The sequence below is a fragment of the Ranitomeya variabilis genome, chromosome 2 (assembly GCF_051348905.1).
Source record: "Ranitomeya variabilis isolate aRanVar5 chromosome 2, aRanVar5.hap1, whole genome shotgun sequence".
NCBI lineage: Eukaryota > Metazoa > Chordata > Amphibia > Anura > Dendrobatidae > Ranitomeya > Ranitomeya variabilis.
In genome coordinates, this window is record NC_135233.1 from 468,480,912 (window position 1) to 468,505,094 (window position 24,183).

The window sequence follows — 24,183 nt, forward strand, 5'->3', positions numbered from 1 at the left end:
AAATCTGATGCAACCTCTCCACCACAGCATCCACTCCAGGACAATCCGAAGATTCCACTTGACCGGAGGAAAATCGAGGATGAAACCCCGAATTACAGAAAAACGGGGACACCAAGGTGGCAGAGCTGGCCCGATTATTGAGGGCGAACTCCGCCAAAGGCAAAAAAGCAACCCAATCATCCTGATCCGCAGACACAAAACACCTCAAATATGTCTCCAAGGTCTGATTAGTCCGCTCGGTCTGGCCATTAGTCTGAGGATGGAAAGCAGACGAAAAAGACAAATCTATGCCCATCCTAGCACAGAATGCCCGCCAAAATCTAGACACGAATTGGGTCCCTCTGTCAGAAACGATATTCTCAGGAATACCATGCAAACGAACAACATTTTGAAAAAACAGAGGAACCAACTCGGAAGAAGAAGGCAACTTAGGCAAGGGAACCAGATGGACCATCTTAGAGAAACGGTCACACACCACCCAGATGACAGACATCTTCTGAGAAACAGGCAGATCCGAAATAAAATCCATCGAGATGTGCGTCCAAGGCCTCTTCGGGATAGGCAAGGGTAACAACAATCCACTAGCCCGAGAACAACAAGGCTTGGCCCGAGCACAAACGTCACAAGACTGCACAAAGCCTCGCACATCTCGTGACAGGGAAGGCCACCAGAAGGACCTTGCCACCAAATCCCTGGTACCAAAGATTCCAGGATGACCTGCCAACGCAGAAGAATGAACCTCAGAGATGACTCTACTGGTCCAATCATCAGGAACAAACAGTCTACCAGGTGGGCAACGATCAGGTCTATCCGCCTGAAACTCCTGCAAGGCCCGCCGCAGGTCTGGAGAAACGGCAGACAATATCACTCCATCTTTAAGGATACCTGTGGGCTCAGAATTACCAGGGGAGTCAGGCTCAAAACTCCTAGAAAGGGCATCCGCCTTAACATTCTTAGAACCCGGTAGGTACGACACCACAAAATTAAACCGAGAGAAAAACAACGACCAGCGCGCCTGGCAGACTCAAGGTAAATTAAATTTTTGTGGTCAGTCAATACCACCACCTGATGTCTGGCCCCCTCAAGCCAGTGACGCCACTCCTCAAAAGCCCACTTCATGGCCAAAAGCTCCCGATTCCCAATATCATAATTCCGCTCGGCGGGCGAAAATTTACGGGAAAAAAAAGCACAAGGTCTCATCACGGAGCAGTCGGAACTTCTCTGCGACAACACCGCCCCAGCTCCGATTTCAGAAGCGTCGACCTCAACCTGAAAAGGAAGAGCAACATCAGGCTGACGCAACACTGGGGCGGAAGAAAAGCGGCGCTTGAGCTCCCGAAAGGCCTCCACAGCATCAGGGGACCAATCAGCAACATCAGCACCCTTCTTAGTCAAATCAGTCAATGGTTTCACAACATCAGAAAAACCAGCAATAAATCGACGATAAAAGTTAGCAAAGCCCAAAAATTTCTGAAGACTCTTAAGAGAAGAGGGTTGCGTCCAATCACCAATAGCCTGAACCTTGACAGGATCCATCTCGATGGAAGAGGGGGAAAAAATGTATCCCAAGAAGGAAATCTTCTGAACCCCAAAAACACACTTAGAACCCTTCACACACAAGGAATTAGACCGCAAAACCTGAAAAACCCTCCTGACCTGCTGGACATGAGAGTCCCAGTCATCCGAAAAAATCAGAATATCATCCAGATACACAATCATAAATTTATCCAAATAATCGCGGAAAATGTCATGCATAAAGGACTGGAAGACTGAAGGGGCATTTGAAAGACCAAAAGGCATCACCAAATACTCAAAATGGCCCTCGGGCGTATTAAATGCGGTTTTCCACTCATCCCCCTGCTTGATTCGCACCAAATTATACGCCCCACGGAGATCAATCTTAGAGAACCACTTGGCCCCCTTTATACGAGCAAACAAATCAGTAAGCAGTGGTAACGGATATTGATATTTAACCGTGATTTTATTCAAAAGTCGATAATCAATACACGGCCTCAAAGAGCCGTCTTTCTTAGACACAAAGAAAAAACCGGCTCCTAAGGGAGATGACGAAGGACGAATATGTCCCTTTTCCAAGGACTCCTTTATATATTCTCGCATAGCAGCGTGTTCAGGCACAGACAGATTAAATAAACGACCCTTAGGGTATTTACTACCCGGGATCAAGTCTATGGCACAATCGCACTCCCGGTGCGGAGGTAGTGAACCAACCTTGGGTTCTTCAAAAACGTCACGAAAGTCAGACAAGAATTCAGGAATCTCAGAGGGAATAGATGATGAAATGGAAACCAAAGGTACGTCCCCATGAGTTCCTTTACATCCCCAGCTTAACACAGACATAGCTCTCCAGTCGAGGACTGTGTTATGAGATTGCAGCCATGGCAATCCCAGCACCAAAACATCATGTAGATTATACAGCACCAGAAAGCGAATAACCTCCTGGTGATCCGGATTAACATGCATAGTCACTTGTGTCCAGTATTGTGGTTTATTACTAGCCAATGGGGTGGAGTCAATCCCTTTCAGAGGTATCGGAGCCTCCAATGGCTCCAAATCATACCCACAGCGTTTGGCAAAGGACCAATCCATAAGACTCAAAGCAGCGCCAGAGTCGACATAGGCGTCCGCGGTAATAGATGACAAAGAACAAATCAGGGTCACAGATAGAATAAACTTAGACTGTAAAGTGCTAATTGAAACAGACTTGTCAGGCTTCTTAGTACGCTTAAAGCATGCTGATATAACATGAGTTGAATCACCACAATAGAAGCACAACCCATTTTTTCGTCTAAAATTCTGCCGCTCGCTTCTGGACAGAATTCTATCACATTGCATATTTTCTGGCGTTTTCTCAGTAGACACTGCCAAATGGTGCACAGGTTTGCGCTCCCGCAGACGCCTATCGATCTGAATAGCCATCGTCATGGACTCATTCAGACTCGCAGGCACAGGGAACCCCACCATAACATCCTTAATGGCATCAAAGAGACCTTCTCTGAAAATCGCCGCCAGGGCGCACTCATTCCACTGAGTAAGCACAGACCATTTGCGGAATTTTTGGCAGTATATTTCAGCTTCATCTTGCCCCTGAGACAAGGACATCAAGGCCTTTTCCGCCTGAAGCTCTAAATGAGGTTCCTCATAAAGCAACCCCAAGGCCAGAAAAAACGCATCCACATTGAGCAACGCAGGATCCCCTGGTGCCAATGCAAAAGCCCAGTCTTGAGGGTCGCCCCGGAGCAAGGAAATTACAATCCTGACCTGCTGTGCAGGGTCTCCGGCAGAGCGAGACTTCAGGGACAAAAACAATTTGCAATTATTTTTAAAATTTTGAAAGTGAGATCTATTCCCCGAGAAGAATTCAGGCAAAGGAATTCTAGGCTCAGACATAGGTGCATGAACAATAAAATCTTGCAAATTTTGTACCTTTGTGGCGAGATTATTCAAACCTGTAGCTACACTCTGAAGATCCATTTGAAACAGGTGAACACAGAGCCATTCAAGGATTAGAAGGAGAGAAAGAGAGGAAGGCTGCAGTATAGGCAGACTAGCAAGTGATTCAATTAAGAGCACACTCAGAACTAGAAGAAAAAAAAAAAAAAAAAAATTGTAGCAGACTTTTTTTTTCTCTCCTTTCTCAGCCAGTAATTAACCCTTTTTTGGGCCGGTCAAACTGTCATGATTCTCAATGGCGAGAGAACATAGCCCAGCATATATGAGAACTAGCTCTTGGAAGATGGAAACTATACTGACCATGAACTAAACCTGCTGCACAACTAGAAGTGGCCGGGTAGCATGCCTACGTTTTTTTATCCCTAGATGCCCAGCGCCAGCCGGAGAACTACCTAATCCTAGCAGAGGAAAAGACAGTCCTGGCTCACCTCTAGAGAAATTTTCCCAAAAGGCAGACAGAGGCCCCCACATATATTGGCGGTGATTTTAGATGAAATGACAAACGTAGTATGAAAATAGGTTTAGCAAAATCGAGGTCCGCTTACTAGATAGCAGGAAGACAGAAAGGGCACTTTCATGGTCAGCAGAAAACCCTATCAAAACACCATCCAGAAATTACTTTAAGACTCTAGCATTAACTCATAACACCAGAGTGGCAATTTCCGATCACTAGAGCTTTCCAGACACAGTAACGAAACAGCAGCTGTGAACAGGAACAAAATGCAAAAACACGCAAGGACAAAAGTCCAACTTAGCTGGGAGTAGTCTAGTAGCAGGAACATGCACAGAAGGGCTTCTGATTACATTGTTGACCGGCAAGAAACTGACAGAGGAGCAAGGTTATATAGCGACTCCCACATCCTGATAGGAGCAGGTGAACAGAGGGGATGATGCACACAAGTTCAATTCCACAAGTGGCCACCGGGGGAGCCCAGAATCCAATTTCACAACATTAAATATAGTGTAACATTCAGAAAAACCTTAATTCATCTTTTTCAACTATATGACTTCTTGTAGCTCCTTAATCCAATTTTTTTGGGCCTGCCAAAAGAATTGATTGTGAAGGCCAATACTTAAGCTATACATCAGTGTTTCTCAAGTCCAGTCCTCAAGACCCACCAGCAGGTCATGTTTTCAGGATTTCCTTAGTATTGCACAGGTGATAATTTCATCACCTGCGCAAGCATTAATTCCATCGCCTATGCAATACTAAGGAAATCCTGAAAACATGACCTGCTGGTGGGTCTTGAGGACTGGAGTTGAGAAACACTGTTATACATGATTAGCTTTAGTTTATCAATGACTTATTATTTATTTTTAAAGCACCATAAATTCCATGGTACTATACATGAGAAGAGGGTTTGCATACACACACAAACACACACTGTCATGATTCATTTTTGGATTCGTGACAACTCTGGCTATGGTTTAATTTAAACGTTGTTTTTTGCTTTTGTGCCAGCAAGGGTTAATGTCAGTTTCCTTGCTGGCAGCTTGCTCTAAGCGGCTTTGTTGCTGGTCAGCTGATGTGGGTTGTGACCACTCCCACCATCCTTTAAATAGTCACGTGATGCATCAGCTGACTGATGGTAATAGAGTTTGTCTATGAAGACTAGCCTAGGAATTTGGAGGTCTCTGGTGCCAGCGGTGTATCTGCCACTTCTGTAGAATTTGGCTTCCTGATTCCGTATCCTCTGCTGTGTGAAGCTTGGCAGCAGAGGCTGGAGCTAAGTTTCATGTTCCCTTTCCTTGTCTGTCTTGTGCTTGTCACTACCCCCTCTGTTGATATCATCTGCAGTGGTGAGGCTAGCGTCCTTGCTGGACAGTGCACAAGCCAGGGTATTATGAGGTGACAGCTAGGGACTAGGCACATGATGGTGGCAGGGGAAGGACCCGCATAGGGCTTTAGGGGAGCTTAGGGATAGGGATAGGCACAGGTTGTGGTTAGGACGTGCCCTATCCCTCACTCCCTACTGTTAGGGCCTTCCTCTCCCTTCTTCCATCCCATTGTGTGTGTGTTGTGCCATCCGCCGGTCTCAACCATCCAGATCGTGACACACACACAGACAGACACACTGTAAATATACAAACACAGTAAGCAAACAGTGACAGACAGGGTTGCAATTTTACATGGAGTCTGTCAGCACAGAATGTCTGTTTAAACTAAGACAGGTGCTTGGTGCACCTTTGGTATGGCCAAACAGTTCAGCAGCTGGGTCAGGAGTCAAAAAATAGAATGATAAATATAGGCACAAGAGACTTCCTGTTTCTACATAGAACAGAGAAAAGAGAATAATTAGGCTACTTTCACACTAGCATTGTTTGCTGTACGTCGGAATGCGTAGTTTTGGAGAAAAAAACGCATCCTGCAAAGTTGCCCGCAGGATGCATTTTTTCTCCATAGGCTTGCATTAGCGATTCATTGCGTCGTATGGTCACACGTCGCATCCGTCGTGCGAGGGATGCATCGTGTTTTGGCGGACCGTCAGCGCAAAAAAAGTTACATGTAACTTTTTTTGTGCGTCGTGTCCGCCATTTCCGACCACGCATGCGCGGCTGAAACTCCGCCCCCTCCTCCCCAGACATTACAATGGGGCAGCGGATGCGTTGAAAAACTGCATCCGCTGCCCCCGTTGTGCTACTTAACACACTGTCCGTCAGTACGTCGGGCCGACGGTTTGCGACGGCCCATACCAACGGACTAGTGTGAAAGTAGACTTAGCTGGGTAGAAAGGCAAAATGAGCGATTGTAAGTACACAGCGAAATATAATATGATGACTGCAATTTATTAACCCATTAATGACCGCCAATACGCATTAAAACTGCGGCCGATAAGGAGACATTACTAATCGCCGTTTCAACAAAGGTCGGGAATAAGTGAAAAGCGCTCCCCCGTGGGCACAATTCCCACATGTGACAGCTGTACATGATAGCTAACACCCTGTGGTATCAGCAGCCGATTGGGGCTAATTAACCCCTTTTAACGCCTTATCTAAGTGGTTAAAAGGAGGTAAAAGACACCCTATGGAGGGATCGACATCCCGCAATCATAATCACGGGTGCCGATTTTTGTCATGGTACCCTGAGGTTATGTTATGGCCCAGGGTACGGTGGCCTGTGAGATCCAGCTATATGTCGGATCTCACAGGCAAAGTCATTAAGTCACTGACAGGTCTCATGCACTGCAATACATGAGTACTGCACTGCATGAGACCAGCAAAGTAAAAATTATACATGTCCCACAGTGGAACTTAATGAAAAAGTGAAAAGAGTAAAATAAATATGACTAAAAAACACAAAAAAAAAGTACACAAAGATCATGAAAAGTCGTTTCACCACTAAAATTGCAGCCTTTGCGATAAAACAGAGATAAAAAAGTACACATCATTGGTATTGCCGAGCCCAGAACGACCAGATATATTAAATATATATGATACCATAATTTCCCACGGGATCAATAAAGTGTATCGTATCGTATCGTAAAACTGATATTTTTATTTATTCTGTATAGCGAACACTGTAAAAAAAAGAAAAACACCAAAAATGACGCTTTTTCATCACACAAACGCACACACATAAAATTTTTTATAAATAAAAACACTGAATCGTCCTGCATAAAACAAGCTCTAATATGGCTCATTTGGGAAAAAAATTAAAAAGTTACAGTTCTCAGGATATGGTGATAGAAAAACAAAGTCATTTTTGTAAAATAATGTTTTTAGTCTGTAAAAGCAGCAAAGAATAAAAAAAAATATAAATCTAGTATCGCTGTAATCGTACTGACTCGATAAACAAATCGGTCTTATAATTTTTGCTTTACAGTGAGCAAAAAAAAAGATAAAAACAATAACGGAACTGCTGTTTTTTTATATTCTGTGTCTGAAAAATGTGAATAACAAGCGATCAAATAATGTTATGTACTTCAAAATCGTGCCAAAAAATTTCCAACTCGCCAAAAAATATAAAAGTTACAGCTCTCCAAATATGGTGGCAAAAAAAAGATTTTTTTTAATCAAAAAGCATTTTTACTGAGTGATAGCTGTAAAAAAAATAAAACAATATCAATCTGGTATTGCTGTAATTGCACTGACCCCAAAGAATAAATATGCCTTATCAATTATACCGCATGGTGAAATGTTCAAAAATAAAAATAAGAGCTATTCTTGTACTGCTGTCTATTTGTTCATTCTGCCTCCCAAAAATTTGAACAAGGGGGACTCACATTTATCCATCTGGGTTTCTGTATAAATCCCAGAAAATGCGATTCAGACAAAAACCCTGACAGAGCCACTCATTTATGAGGCAGATGGCATCCCTTTGGACTCCATCTAGTCTCTGTTCCGGTGGTGTCTCATCATTTTTGGTGTCTTTTTAGCGCACAAGTGTGGTAGAGCGATGGTATGTATGACTAAAAAGATGGATATCACCGGAGCAGACACTAAACGGTGTCCAAAGTGTCTCCATCTGCCTCATTGTGGTGGGTGGTTCCATCGGGGGACTGAATCACATTTTTGTGGAATATACATGGAAACTCTGATGTAAGTGCTCAGTGTAGAGCACAAGAATGTTATCCCAGCCTTATACTGAAAGCGATCAAAAACTCTTATGAAGACCAAAATGATACCGTTAAAAAAAGCCATCTCATCCCGCACAAAACCAGCCATCACCTGTCACTGGAAATATAGGGGGTTCCCACGTTACTCTGGAAAAGCAATAAGGCTCTCAACCCCTCAAATAAAATCCAGTGAAATCCCAAATCCAAATACCCCCCTCCTTCTGAGCCACACTGTGCCCAAACCACTGTAAGTGGCCACATATTTGGCATTATTGTAGTGAGGAGAACGCACTTAACAATTTACAGGGTGCATGATGCCAGAAACACAAGGTGGGCACAATGTATGGGGGTGCTACTCTGTATGGGGGCACAATGTATGGGAACTCAACTGGCATATTTGCAGATCACAGAATAAAACACATCATGAATGTTACAAAACAGTCATTGCAGCCATAAATGAATTAATTGGGAGGTGCAATTTCTACAATGACATCACTTTTAGGGTTTTTCTGCAGTTCTGGCACCTTAGGGACTCCACATTACCAATATACTCAGATGAACGGATCATCTAAGCCAGGTGTCTCAAAAAACGCAGCCCATGGGCCACATGCGCTCCCCGAGGCGGCTTCATGTGGCCCGCAGGCACTATAGACCAATTGGCGATCCCTGCCCTGTCCAGGGGGCCGCTGACGGCAGCATTATATTTCAGCTAAATGTGCGTCCACATTCAATTAAATGTATTGCAGCGCAGAATCTCTCTACACAATAATACCTATGCCATCCGACGGCCAATCAGAGGCCAGCAGCTGACATAGGTGTGGCAGCTTATGATATCACTGTCACGCGCCAACATGCAGATGTCAGCTGCTGGCCTCTGATTGGCTGGTGACATTCAACTGAAATAAAGTGCTGCTGGTGGCGACTCCTGTATCAGGCTGCGATCATCAAGGGGTCTACATTGCCTGCGCCCACATGTACAGTATGGATGCTGAGGGTACAGAGGACAGGTGAGAAAAATCTCTATTTTTTATTTCTCATTTATGTGAATATGAAGAACGGCACAATAGGATACGTATCTACAATATGGGAACATGGATATGGTGACATGGATATGGGGACATAACTACAATATGGGGACATGACTACAATATGAGAACCTGGATAGGGACATAACTACAATATGGGGATATAACTACAATATGAGTGCACATTTGTTATCACCACATCCATAATGACCTAAGCTCTAAAAAAATAAAATAAACACCACAAAAATGTTCAAAAGGTGTATAGAAAAAAAAATGGTATCACTACAAATATCACTTTGTCCTTCAAATAATGCGGCCCCCTAAATTCAAATTTTTTCTCTATGCAGCCCATATACCCAACCGAGTTTGAGACCCCTGATCTAAGCTATCCATGAATAAAACAAGTCTATGTATCCACACACTGCATTAAAGTGATTCAGATATTCTGCGACTTTGACAAAGACAAAAAACATCCTTTATTTTGTAACTCATGTACCCTATCTGATTCATCTTATGTATATACCCTAATCAATAAAATCACTTTTGGAAAATATCATCATATGGGGGCTAATGGAGCCCGCAGTCTATTCAAAAGGAATCTGCGTTCAAAAAGCCAAGTAGCGCTCCTTCCCATCCGATCCCTGCCGTGTTCTCTAAGTAGTGTACAACCACATATGGGGTACTGCCAGGTAAAAATTGCATAGCAAACTATGGGGTCCATTTTCTCTTATTACCCCTTGTGGAAATTGAAAGAAAAAAGAGAAAGGAAATGCACCTTGTGCAGATCATACTAGAAGAAAGTAAACCACAGTGTGTAGGAGGTTCGTACCTGAACCTGTTGTGCAAAAGCAGGCACAACACGGAAAATGTGTAGTCAATCCAAATAGCTGCTGCTTCACCCGCTGAACTCCATGAAATTCAGGTAGAAATCCAAGGAAGGGGAAAGAAGCAACTGGTATGAAAAGGGGTACCACTGGGGTAATTGTATAAAAATTGTATTTGTTGCTACACGTTTTGGAGCCAATCTAGCTCATTCATCAGGCAGGTGTCCTTGTGGAAATTATAAATTTGATGCTAAAACAGTATTTTATTTGAAAAAAAAATGTTGTTCTCACATCTAAATGTTTTAATGTTTTGTTATAAAGGTCAAAAATGCTCAAAGCACCCCTAGATGAATTATTTGAGGAGTCTAGTTTGGGTTCACTTGGGGAAGGGGGGACGGTTTGCTGTTCTGGCACCTCAGGGGCTCAGCTAATGGCACCCACAATCTGTTCAAACAGAATCTACGTTTTAAAAGCCAAGTAGCGCTCATTCCCATCCGATCTCTGCCATTAGCTGAAACAGTAGTGTACAACCACATATAGGGTACTGCCACGTTCAGTAAAAATTGCATAACAAACAATGGGGTCTATTTTCTCCTACTACCCCTATTGGGAATTATAAATTTGGCGCTAAAACCGTATTTTAGTGGAAAAAAATATACTTTTTTGTTTGCACATCTAAAGGTTATAAAGTTTTGTGAATTACCTGTAGGTTAAAATTGCTTGAAACACCCCTAGATAAATTCCTTGAAGGCTCTAGTTTCCAAAATGGGGTCACTTAGGGGAATTCTGCTGTTTTGGCAAGTCAAGGGCTCTGCAAATGTGACATGGCATTCACAATCTATTTCAAACAAATTTACACTCCAAAAATCCATTAACGTTCTTTCCTTTCCGAGCCCTGTCATGTTCCCAATCATCAGATAAGGGATATCTTATTGTTTGGAAGAAATTGTGTAACAAATTATTTGGTCTCTTTTTTCTATTATCCATTGTGAAAATTACAACTTTGGGGCTAAAACAACATATTTGCAGAAAAAAAATAGATTTTTGTTTTCTCATCCACATTTTAAAAAGTTATGTGAACCTACAGGTTCAACAAGCTCAACACTAGAGATGAGCGAATTTGTTTGGATTTCGTTCAGAATACGGTCAGCATCGAATATTGTTTTTGCAATATTGGTCGAACACAGTCAAACGTCATTAGAGTCAATGGGAGTAGAAATTTCCAAATATGTTTGGAACCGATCATCAATCATACATTTGGCACGAATAGTGTTCGAATATGGCACGAATATGTCAACATCAGATTCGGGGACAAAAACTGAACAAATTCGCTCATCTCTACTCAACACCACCCTAGGTGAGTTCCTTAATGGGTCTAGTTTCCAAAATACAGTCAGTTGTGAGGATTTCTGCTGTTTTGGTACCTCAGGACTCTGCAAATGAGACATGGCATCTGCAATCTATTCCAGACAATTTTACATTCCAAATACCAAATGTCGCTTCTTCACTTTCGAGCTCTGCTGTGTGCACACAGAACTTTTTGACTACAGGTGAGGTATTGTCACGCTCAGAAGAAAGTATGTATCAAACTGTGTGGTCTGCTTTATCGTGTTACCTCTTGAAAAACGTGGGGCTTAAGCAACATGTTCATATAAAAATGAAAATTTTCAGTATGGCCAGCTAATGTTATTAAATTCTGCATAGTACATATGAGTTCAAAATGCTCGCTATACCACTGGAAAAAATACTTGAGGAGTGTAATTTCTAAAATGGGGTCACTTGTGGGGGTTTTCTGCTGTTTGGGTGCCTTAGGGCTGTGCAAATGCAACAAGGCACCTACAATCTATTTCAGTCAAATATATATTCCAAACAGGTACGGACTGGGGCTGAAATTCAGCCCTGGCATTTGAAATGACACAGGCCCATGTTGTCCCTGTCCCCAAGCACCAGATGAAATATATTATTAATATTACTCTGGATGGAGGAAAGAAAGATTTTCTACAACACCAATATTTCTAATGATATCTGTGGCTGCTGGGGTAAGTGACGGAGTCAGTGACTTTGTGCTCCATCACAACTCTTAACAGTATGGGTATCTTGAGAACACCGATTCTGTTAACAATGTAGCAGACAAGGCCGCCCATGACCACAAAGGCCCTTCTGGCATTTGCCAGAATTGCCAGATGGCTAGTCTGGCCCTGCTTAGACACTCTGAAGAGCTGTTCACTTTTCCATTTATAGAACTCATATGAACTCGTGTGTGGGAACTTTTCCCAGGCTCGAGTTCATATGAGTTCATCCAGCAGAGGGCGCATCACCGCAACTCAAGGTAACCACAGGACATTCCCCTGCACTCCATTCATTCACAAAATTTTACAGACAGGAGCACAGCTGCATTAGCAGGCTCCTGGGTGTAAAATGATTTAACCCCTTCAGATGGATTTACATCGTGGGACGTGACTGAACGACGGAAGGTATGGGATATTGTTGATTTTTTACTTTTCCTTTTTTACAGAACGAGGGTCTTCAGGTGGATTAAGAGTATAATAAAATATTAAAACACCCTGTATCTTTATTTCATTAAAATACTTTTTAATAATGTGTGTGTGTTTTATTAACCATTTCGTACTATTGGATTAATAATGGATAGGTGTCATAATTGACGCCTCTCCATTATTAACCTGGCTTAATGTCACCTTACAATAGCAAGGTGACATTAACCCTTCATTACCCCATATCCCACCGCTACACGGGAGTGGGAAGAGAGTGGCCAAGTGCCAGAATAGGCGCATCTTCCAGATGTGCCTTTTCTGGGGTGGCTGGGGGCAGATGTTTTTAGCCAGGGGGGGGGCCAATAACCATGGACCCTCTCTAGGCTATTAATATCTGCCCTCAGTCACTGGCTTTACCACTCTGGTGGAGAAAATTGCGCGGGAGCCCATGCCAATTTTTTCCGCGATTTAACCCTTTATTTTACAAGCTACAGCGCCCAAATTTTGCATATACACACTACTAACATTAGTAGTGTGGAATATGCAAAAAAAAAAAGGGATATGAGATGGTTTACTGTATGTAAACCATGTCTCATATCATGTCGGGTTTGTGAAGGAGAGAGGAAAAGCCGGCAATTGAATTACCGGCTTTTCTATAGAACACCGCTGCGTATTTCTCGCAAGTCACACTGCTGGTCTGTGTGTAATCCGTATTTTTCTCGCCCCCATAGGCTTTCATTGGCGATTTTTTTTGCGCAATACGGTGACAAACGCAGCATGCTGCGATTTTCTACGGCCGTACAAGACCGTATAATACGGATCAGTAAAATACGGCTGATAGGAGCTGGGCCATAGAGAATCATTGTACCGTATGCAATCCGTATTTTCTGCACCTCTCATACGTCCGTAAAACTCGCAAGTCTGACGTTGGCCTCACAGTGCAGAGAGGCCGCTCCTGTTGCTGAAAGGGAACTTGTCAGTTAGGGAGATAGGATCCTGTCCTGTGTGAAATCTCTCAGCCTGAACTAGAAAACAATTATGATCCACAGCAGGGAGATTCCCCTCAGCTCCATTTTCTATCTGAGCAGACTCCGCTCTGTCACAGGCTGAGGCCTGCACTGCCTGTGTAGATATCACTCCTGACAGCTCCCTGTCCTACCTGACTCACCTCACCTGACACAGACCCCTCACGTGATACAGCCCCCTCAGCTCATCCTACAGTCTGCTGCATTTTGTGTGTAATCAGTCTCCTCCTCATCACATAAGAAACAAGTTAACCCTTTAATGGAAAAACAAAAAATCTCCCTGTCATCTAGGGGTGCTGTCCTGAAGAGTGGCGTCCCAGAGACCCTCCTGGCCATAAGGAGACTACTGCACACACTGAGGTGCAGGATCAGTGGGGATTTTTTGTATTCAGACTTTCCGACCTCCTTGTAACATATTACTTATATTAACAAAAATGTCCCAAAGAAAATCAATTAATTGCACTTCACATCAGCTAAACATCAGCAGCACGGGTGTCAGTCCATCCGAGATAAAGAAGAGATCCATAAATAAAATAAATAAGTTTATTTCAATACATTGAACAATGAACATATACGAATAAAAAAGCAAGATGTCTCCACTAAATAGGGAGACGCCACGAACACAATTAATCCTTAAAGGTGGATTCCAATATCCATAAAAAACAATATCAGTCTAGATGCTAAAATCCATGGAATGCTTCTAAGACCATGCTCATAGCTTGGTGTCAGATGCTTTCAGTATAGGTGTAATGCACTGCAATGCTGGTGTACTGCCATGTATTATCCCTGCAATCAAAGTAAAAAAGTGAAAGTCCCATAAAGAGACTAAGTAAAAAGTTAAAAAAAAGTTTAAAAAAGTTAAAATATGTAAAAAAAAAATAGAAAATAATAATAATGTTAATAATAATAATATTACACTAACAAATACACAGTTTTATGTAAAAAATTTAAATAAACAAAAAAAGTTTACGTTTGGTATCGCCGTGTCCAGAAGAACCCGATCTATAAAAGTGTCACATTAGTTAACCCCTTAAGTGTAAAAATCAAATCACAAAAATGAGAAAACTATGCTTTATCATCATACCGCTTAGAAAAAGTGGAATAAAACTCAATGAAAAAACACAAATGTAAATAAAAATGGTTCTGATGAAAACGTGATCTTGTCTCGCAAAAACCAAGGTGTCATACAGCTCCATCAGCAGAAAAATAAAAGTTATAGCTCTCAGAATAAAAAATATTTTTTTCTATAAATGTTTTTATTGTGTAAAATCACCAAAACATAAAAAATTATATAAATGGGGTATCATTGTAATCATACTGACCCGAAGAATGAATTGTCTTATCAATTTTACCACACCCAGCATGGGTTTGGGGGGGGGGACAATTCCTAAATTGCTGGTTTTTGTTAATCCTGCCTCTACAAAAATCGGAATAGAAAGTAGTCAAAAAAGTCATGTGACCAAAAAATGGTATCAATAAAAATATCAGCTAGTCTGTGAAAAAAACAAGCTGTCACAAGACTCTGTGGGCCAAAATATGGATAAATTATAGTTCTCAAAATATGGGGATTATCACCATATAAACTGTTGCATTAAACCTTTCTTCCGTCCTCATCACTTTTTGCATTTTTGGTAACTATAATTATTTGAAGGTGGTCATTGTATGAATGCTACCAAAGTGAAGCCTTATGATGTCACGAGATTCCAGCCTGAAATAATTGTCGTTCTTACAAATGACATATAGAATAGGATTAGTGATGAGCTCGGCGAGAGTTCTGGTTCACGCTCTGCATGTTTGGTGCTCTTTAGAGCGCCAATCAACATGCAGGGATTGTGTGACACGCACTGTAATGCTGCAGCCATGTTGGTTGTGGCATTACAGTGATTGGCTGGCCGCACAGCATCATCAGGTCTATATTAGATTTGGGGGTTTCAAAGTTAGTGTGGGTATACCATAATTGAATACACAAATCCAGCTAAATCAACAGTCCTCTATGGACTAATAACGGGGTATAAAGATTGCAGTGCTAGGTAGGCAGGGAGTGTATGTGGCATACTTCATTGCATACATTAAGAGGGTCCATTCCATTACTGTCTGCTGCTGCCTATTACATATATTGACCGTATATATGCAGCGCCCCAGAGTCCTGGTCTTTGCAGTACTGATGCTCTGCCGCTAAGGGGGGCTATGGTACGTCTGATGGCACTGAAGGAGTTCATCTGACCAGGTATCACAGTCACCAATACACTTCACAGTCTGGCCTCCAGGGGGAGCTAAGGGTTCTATGTATTAGGCCACTCCTCACAATCTGGTAAAACTGGGGGTTAGGCAGGAAGTTAGTAGAGAAAGCTGACTGGGTTGGAACCAGGCAACACCTTGTGGCAGAGGGTGTTGTAGGGGGAAGATTCAGAGGGGTCCCTGTCAGGGGTGGGATCCTGGCAGAGGCCTAGCAACCAGAGAGAACGTTACGGGACCGTGCCTGCACGATATAGCGGCGGTACCCTAAGAAAGGACAAGAAGCGAGGTTTATTGTGCTGAGTGAGAAACGAGATCAACGCAACAAGGAGAATACCAGTAGGAGTCGTGTTGTAAGACGAGGCAACATCCTATTGAGGCGCATAATCGGTGGCCGGAACGCCGAGGAAGTATAGAGCTCCAAGCCAAACTTCAAACCTACGGCAGGACAGTCAGATATAGGCGGGCTGTCTCACCCAATTGACCTAGGAAGACACAGGGGGGTAACAACAGGAGTGGGGCGACGCTAGAGTCCCGGAAGAGCTCCGAGCCTCCCCGTCATACGGGTGCGTCCTAACCATAAGATCTGGGGGACGTGGAAGAACATCAGAATCGAGTTGTGAGGGAACACGAGAAACAGACACAACAGTTGTGAGGACTATCCCGTGGTGCTTAGTAGGGAAGGACTACAACACACAAGCGCTAGAAGGTAGGCACAGATTTCCACCTGCAAAGGGAGCTCTGGATGTGCCATCGGACCGGCCGGACTTGCGCAGCCCGGTTAACCGTATTCCGGATTGAGGATCCTGAAGCCTTCAGTAAAAAGGTAAAGAGACTGCAAACTGGTGTCCTCGTTATTTACTGCAACCTGCACCGCACCACCACAACATCATCACCATCTCGCACACCTATCATTGTACGCCCCTCAGCAGGGTCACGGACCGGGTCTAGCCACCTTGACAACCCCAGAACAGAGACTCAGAGGCCCGGTACCGGGTACCCCTCGGCCCTGCGACAGTGGGGGCGCTGCATATACATAGACCCACGTATCATTGGCCAGGAATATTTTTTTTTTACTCTTAATCCTGATTATTTAATTCAAAAGGAATCCAGAGCACATGTTTTTTTTCTCTATTTGCTTGTTAGGAATGCAGAATACAGCCAGATCCTTTTCATCGTACAGTGTGACAATCCAGCTATTTTAAATGGGTTTGCCCGTCCCAGCGATCACATCTGAGTGCGCATAAAATTCTGCCATTTTTGTGGTACAGTAAAAAAATTTTGGAGTGTCATACAATTTCTTGACACCATTTTGCTGCCAAAAACATATTTAGCTGCAGGGCAGATATTTTACACTGGGTTTTGTCCCCCACATGGATCGCATATCATTGTGCTCAAAACTGTGCAATTTCAGGCCTCCATAGAATTGTTTTTGTTGTGTCTTAGGCTATGTGCACACGATGTGGATTTTGCTGCAGATCCGCAGCGTTTCCGCAGCTGCGGGTCCGCAGCAGTTTCCCATGAGTTTACAGTTCAATGTAAACCTATGGGACTCCAAAAACGCGGTGCACATGCTGCGGAAAAAAAAACACGCGGAAACGCAGCACTTTACATTCCGCAGCATGTCACTTCTTTCTGCGGACTCCGAAGCGGTTTTACAGCTGCCCCTATGGAAAACCGCAGTTGTAAAACCGCAGTGAAAACCGCAGAAAAACCGCTGTAAATCCACGAACAATCTGCAGCAAAAACGCAGTGTTTTTGCCCTGCAGACTTATCAAATCTGCTGCGGAAAAATCCGCAGTGGCCAAGAATACGTGTGTACATACCCTTAGCCTACTTATTGACACAGTTTTGCTGGCCAAAAAAAAAATACAGGCCAGATATTTGAAAGTGGGGTATCGCCGTCAGAAGCCTGATCTAACTGTGGGCTAAAAATTGACATTTGAGGCCTCATTCAACTGCTTTTGCTGAGTGTTACTCCAATTACTAACACTATTTTGCTGTAAGAAAAAAATACAGGCCACATATTTTAGAGTGTGGTATCTCCATCACACGCCTCATCTATCTGTGAGCTACAAATTGTGGCATTTGAGGCCTGCATTCAACTGTTTTTACTGTGTCTTAGCCTAGATATTGACACCAGTTTGCTGAAAAAATAAATTGTTACCTACAGGCCAGATATTTTAAACAGTGGTTTTCCCGCATACGGATCACAGATAAGTTCACTCCAAATTCAGCCATTTGGAGTGAATGTGGAAAATATTGTAGTCCATTTAAAATGGGCAAGGCGCGTGGCAAGGGACGATGAAGTGGACGTGATGGTGATGGTGCATGCAGAGGTCGAGGCCATGGGCAAGCTGAAATTGGGCCACAACAAACACCCACATTTTCTAAGGGACCTTAGCAGCACACCACTATTGAACCCAGAGGAGTGTCAAAAGGTTGTTGGTTGGATAGCGGATAATGCTTCCAGTCACTTTGCCACCACCACCCCCACCCTGTCTTCCACACGGTCAAGTCTGAGTAGCTGTGAGTCTGGACCGCATATTTCTCACCATGATCCTCCTTCCTCCCACCATGCCGAGTGCGCGGAGACAACTCATCCTACACTTAGACACAGGTATGGACTGGGGCTGAAATTCAGACCTGGCATTTGAAATCACACAGGCCCATGTTGTCCCCATCCCCAAGCACCAGCTGAAATATATTATTAATATTACTCTGGATGGAGGAAAGGAAGATTTTCTACAACACCAATATTTGTAATGATACCTGTGCCTGCTGGGGTAAGTGACGGAGTCAGCGACTTTGTGTTCCATCACAACTCTTACAGTATGGGTGTCTTGAGAACACCGATTCTGTTAACAATGAAGCAGACAAGGCAGCCCATGACCATAAAGGTCCTTCTGGCATTTGCCAGATGGCCAGTCCGGCCCTGATTCCAAAATTCAAATGCTCCTCCTTCCCTTCCGAGCCCTGTTTGTCCCAAAAGAAGTTTCTGATCACATGTGAGGTATCAGCACATAATCAGCACGTAATCTTCGATCCTCCCAAGACCTCCTACTCTCCTCCACACTTATTCGTTCCTCACACAACCGCCTCCAAGATTTCTCCCGAATATCCCCCATCCTCTGGAATTCCATGCCTCAACACGTCCGATTATCCACCACCCTCGGATACTTCAGATGTAGCCTGAAAACCCATCTCTTCAGGAAAGCCTACAGCCTGCAAAAGCCTGTCGCCTCACCAACCACCCGAGCTGCCACCTCACCAACCACCTGACCTCCAGCTTCACCAACCACCCGAGCTGCAGCCTCACCAACCACCCGAGCTGCCAACCCACCAACCACCGGAGCTGCTGCAACGTCACCAACCACCCGAGCTGCCGCGTCACCACCGCCAGAGCTGCCGCCTCACCAACCACCCGAGCTGCTGCCTCACCACCACCAGTGCTGCAGCACACCGACCTCCTGTCTCTTCCCTATTATCCCGAAAAATGTAAGTCCGCAAGGACAGGGTCCTCTCCCCTCTGTACCAGTCTGTCATTGTAAATTTGTTTACTGTTAACGATATCTATAACCCTGTATGTAACCCCTTTTCACATGTACAGCACCATGGAATTAATGGTACTATATAAAAAAATGATAATAATCAGCACGCTCAGAAGAAACTAGGTACCAAATTATGATATTAATTTTCTTGTGCTATCCCTTGTAAAAGCAAAGCAAATGTGGCAACATTTTACAATAAAATTTACATTTTTTTTTATTTGACTTTGCATTAATTGCTGTGTATCATCAAAGGGGTTAAACAATTTCCTGCCAGCAGTTTTGAAGTATTTAAGGGATGCGGTTTTTAAAATGGTATCACTTTTGGGGAGTTTCCTATTAGTGTTGAGCATTCCGATACTGCAACTGAAGTGCCCCCACTGCCGCAGGGCCGAGGGGTACCCGGTACCGGGCCTCTGAGTCTCTGTTCTGGGGTTGTCACGGTGGCTAGACCCGGTCCGTGACCCTGCTGAGGGGCGTCCAGTGAAAGGTGGTGGTAAATGGTGGTGATATTGCGGTGCAGTGTAGGTCGTAGTAAATAACGAGGACACCAGGTTGCAGTCTCTTTACCTCTTTACTGAAGGTTTTAGAATCCTCAGTCCAGAGCGCTGTCAACAGGGCTGTCAGAGACCGGCCGGTCCAAAGGCACATCAGGAGTTCTCTTTACAGGTGGGAATCAGTGTCTACCTTCTAGCGCTGTGTGTTGTAGTCCTTCCCTGCTGAGCTCCCGGGATAGTCCTCACAACTGAGTCTGTCTGTCTCTGATGTTCGTTCTCTCCGTCCCCCAGATGATATGGTAGGACGCACCCGTGTGACGGGGTAGGCCTGGAGTTCTTCCGGGACCCTAGAGTCGCCCCTCTCCCACAGCTGCCTCCGTTGTCTGCTTAGGTGATTTGTGTGAAACAGCCAACCTATAATTGGCTGTCCGGCCGTGGTTTGCAGTAGTACTTAGAGTCTCTTACTTGCTCGGCGTTCCGGCCACCGACTGTTTGCGCCTCAGAAGGATGTTGCCTCGGTGTAACAGCATGACTCCTTCTGGTCCTAATTCCTCTTTACTGTATTCCCGTTGTTCACTGGTTAGTTCTGCTCTTAGGAGTCTGCCAGGATCCCATCCCTGACAGGTCCTCTCACTAGCTCTTCCCAGTTACTTCTCTCCCTGTCTTCCTGTCCAACCCCCAGTTTTACCAGAGTGTGAGGAGTGGCCTACTAGATAGAACCACCCCCCCTGGTGGCCGGAGTGTGAAGTGTAGTGTGAGTGTTACCTGGTCAGAGAAACTCCTTTAGTGCAATCAGACGTACCATAGCTCCCCTTAGTGGCGGAGCCACAGTACTGCAACAACCAGGACTCTGGGGCGCTGCACTCCCCCCCGGTTAAATCCAGTACTCCCGGACTGGGAAAACAAGAAGAATAATACATGTTAACAGAAAACACACAAAATTTCGAAATAGCATAAACAAGTAAACATAACAATGCTTCCCTTTATGGGAGGTGAGGACTCTTGAACGTTGCGAAAGTTAGGTCATGCACAGTTTATGACTCTCAGTCCAGTGGTTGAAACAGCGGGGGCCCCGGGTAAACAAAGGGGTCCCCCTTTTGAAAGTTTTTGAGCAATTCACCGTCCATTACTCTATTGTCCATTTTAAAACCTATAACAAAAGATATGCACACAAACATTTTCAACTAGGTAGCAGCCCTTATTAATACCTCCAAGTTTTGTAGCGGAGGGGAGTTTGATTTTGAGTGCTGCGTGTGGACCTTCGCAGCGCAGGGGTTGCTATTGGCCTAACAGGGCCCACTATGCTTGCTACTGCTGGTGTAGTGCACTGTCTTCTAGCTACACTTCTAGTGAGTCTGGGTAGCAGGCTGGAGTTCTCAGAGCTGCTGCTATCAACAGTGGGTACAGCAGATTCACCACCAGCAGAGGGAGGATTTGCCGGTTCAACAGTTGGCATGGCATCTTCAGGTAAGGCTTGTTGAGGATGCGGGGCCGGATTATCTGGTACCACCATTGTTTCTGGTGGGTCCGGCTGCTGAAACATTAGAACAGGTATCACGACGGCCTGATTTATCTGAGTCCAGGACTGGGGAAAGTCACCAAGGACGGTATGGATCATCTTCTCCTTTTCCACCGGCGGGGAGATTCCTGGGGCCGTGTCCCTCTCTCTCAACTTATCAGGGCAGACCTTAAGGTGATCCCTGGATACCACTGTCGAGGTCTCCCCTCTGTCCTTGCTGATGAGACAGACCTTCGTGTTGTCGAAATCGGATGGCAGGATGGTATACGGTTCCGCTTCCCATTGGTCATCGAGCTTGTGTAGTCTCCTCTTTCGTTTAAGTACTTGCTCACCAGGTGACAGGGGAATCGCAGGAGCGTGCTGGTTATAGTCCCTTTCTTGTTTTTGCCTAGCCTGAGCGAGACTTCTTTCCACGCACTCCTGTACTTTGCGGTACCTTCGCTGCCTTTCTGCATCCCAATCCGCATCCGGTGAGGTATCTTCGGGGACTAGGACCCCCATGTCCAGATCAACGGGTAACTGGCTAGGCCTTCCCCTCATTAGGTACGCTGGAGTACAGTTGGTGGAATTTACTGGGATGTGATTGTAGATATCCACCAAATCAGGCAACTTCGTCGGCCACAGGTTCCGTTCCTCTACGGGCAAGGTCTTCAATAAGTCGATCACCACCTGGTTCATCTTTTCGCACATCCCATTGGTTTGAGGATGGTACGGCGTGGTTCGGATCTTCTTACACCCGTACAGTTGGCAGAACTCTTGGAACACTTCGGCTTCGAATGCTGGTCCCTGATCGGTCAGTACCTTCTCCGGGTAGCCATGGGGCCTACAAAAGTACTGCTGGAAGGCTTTGGCGGCAGTCCTGGCCGTTAGATCCTTGACAGGTACAACCACCAAAAATCTGGAGTAGTGATCTACGATGGTAAGAGCGTAGATATAGCCTGACCGGCTAGGTGTCAACTTCACATGATCCAGCGCGACCAGTTCGAGCGGCCGTTTGGTGATGATAGGCTGCAGGGGAGCCCGTTGGCTGCCTCGGTCCTTCCTGCGTAGGCTACATGGACCGCACTCCCGGCACCACTTCTCAATGGCTCTCTTCATGCCAATCCAATAGAACCTCCCTCGGAGTAGCCTCTCTAGCTTCCTCCATCCGAAGTGTCCGGCTCCATCATGGTAGGCTCCCAGAACCATGGGCGCATCTCGCCTTGGCACCACTATCTGCCACACCAATTCATGAGTACGTGGGTCGATGCTCCTCCTGCACAGCTTGCCATCATGGATAAACAGTTTGCTTCTCCCCTTCCACAGCTGTTGGGTTTCCTGTGGATCATCTGGGCCGGGATGCAACCCTGCCTGCGTCAAGAGCTCTTTCACCCGACGGACCGCGGGGTCACCATCCTGGGTCTCCGCCCACCCGTGATGGGGCAGGGGATTCAGCGTGGCATCCGGTTGGTTCCTGTGCCTGTTCTTCACATGATGAGAGTTCTGAGTGGCTTTGGGGCGATGGAACGCAGGCAGCTCCACCTCTTCAAGTGCCTCCGGGTCTTCTCCCGTTTCTGGCAAATTGGGCATTCGGGACAAGGCATCGGCATTGGCATTCTTGTGTCCTGCCCGGTACTTGATGGTGAAATCGTAGTTGGACAGCCGGGCCATCCACCGCTGTTCCAAGGCCCCGAGTTTGGCAGTATCCAGATGCGTTAGCGGATTGTTATCCGTGAAGACGGTGAATTTCGCGGAGGCCAGGTAGTGTTTGAACCTCTCTGTCACTGCCCAGACGATGGCAAGGAATTCCAGCTTAAAGGAACTGTAGTTGTCAGGGTTCCTTTCCGTGGGACGGAGTTTCCTGCTGGCGTAAGCGATCACCCTTTCTTTGCCTTTCTGGACCTGGGACAGCACGGCTCCTAATCCCACATTGCTGGCATCTGTGTACAGCACAAACGGTTGGTCGTATTCGGGGTAAGCCAGTACCTCTTCTCCCGTCAGTGCCGACTTCAAACAAGTGAAGGATCCCTCCAGCTCCTCGTTCCAATCAAAGGGGGTGTTCTTTCCCTTGGTCTTCTTTGGTTTGCCTACCAACAGGTTTTGCAAGGGTGCGGCCTTCCTGGTGAAGTCCTTAATGAACCTCCGGTAATAGCCTACCAGCCCGAGGAACTGCCGGACTTCGTGGAGGTCACTGGGCTTTGGCCAGTCCTTGATCACCGTGACCTTGTCGGGGTCTGGGGCCACTCCTTCAGCGCTCACCACATGGCCCAGGTATTGCACTTTAGGTTTCAGCAGATGACACTTGGACGGTTTCACCTTTAAGCCAAAGTTGGACAGGGCTTCAAACACCTTGGCCAGGTGCTTCAGATGATCTTCGTAGGTCTTAGAGAAGACAATGACATCATCCAAATACAGCAGCACGGTTTCGAAGTTCATGTGCCCCAGGCAGCACTCCATCATCCTCTGGAACGTCCCGGGAGCATTGCACAATCCGAATGGCATGTAATTGAATTCGCAGAGACCCATTGGCGTCGTGAAGGCCGTCTTCTCTTTGTCCGCCTCCGCTACAGGAACCTGCCAGTACCCACTGGTGAGATCTAAGGTAGAGAAGTAGTTAGCAGATTTTAAGGCAGCCAGAGACTCCTCTATCCTGGGCAGTGGGTATGCGTCCTTATGTGTAATGCGATTCAACTGCCTGTAATCAACACACATCCTCATTGTACCATCTTTCTTTTTAACAAGGACTAACGGAGCTGCCCAGGGGCTACAGCTGTCTCTCACCACCCCAGCCTCCTTCATTTCCCGCAACATGTCCTTGGCACACTGGTAATGAGCTGGGGGTACAGGGCGATATCTCTCTTTTATGGGTCGGTGATCTCCCGTGGGGATATGATGTTGGATCCCTTTCACCTGCCCAAAATCTAAGGGGTGTTTGCTGAATACCTGCTCGTACTCGTGTACCACCCTGTAGGCCCCCTGTTTTTGATGGGATGGGGTAGAGTCAGTGCCCAC

General features: G+C 45.3%; 1 protein-coding gene across 1 annotated transcript in view; it reads left to right on the forward strand.

The window, feature by feature from the left end:
- Positions 1-8,922: 8,922 nt before the first annotated feature.
- Positions 8,923-24,183, forward strand: part of LOC143806775 (phospholipase A and acyltransferase 3-like) — a 40,585-nt gene continuing 25,324 nt past the window's right edge. The window contains exon 1 of the mRNA XM_077287674.1: positions 8,923-9,034. The gene's annotated coding sequence lies outside the window, so the exon portion shown is untranslated. The remainder of the gene's footprint in view (positions 9,035-24,183) is intronic.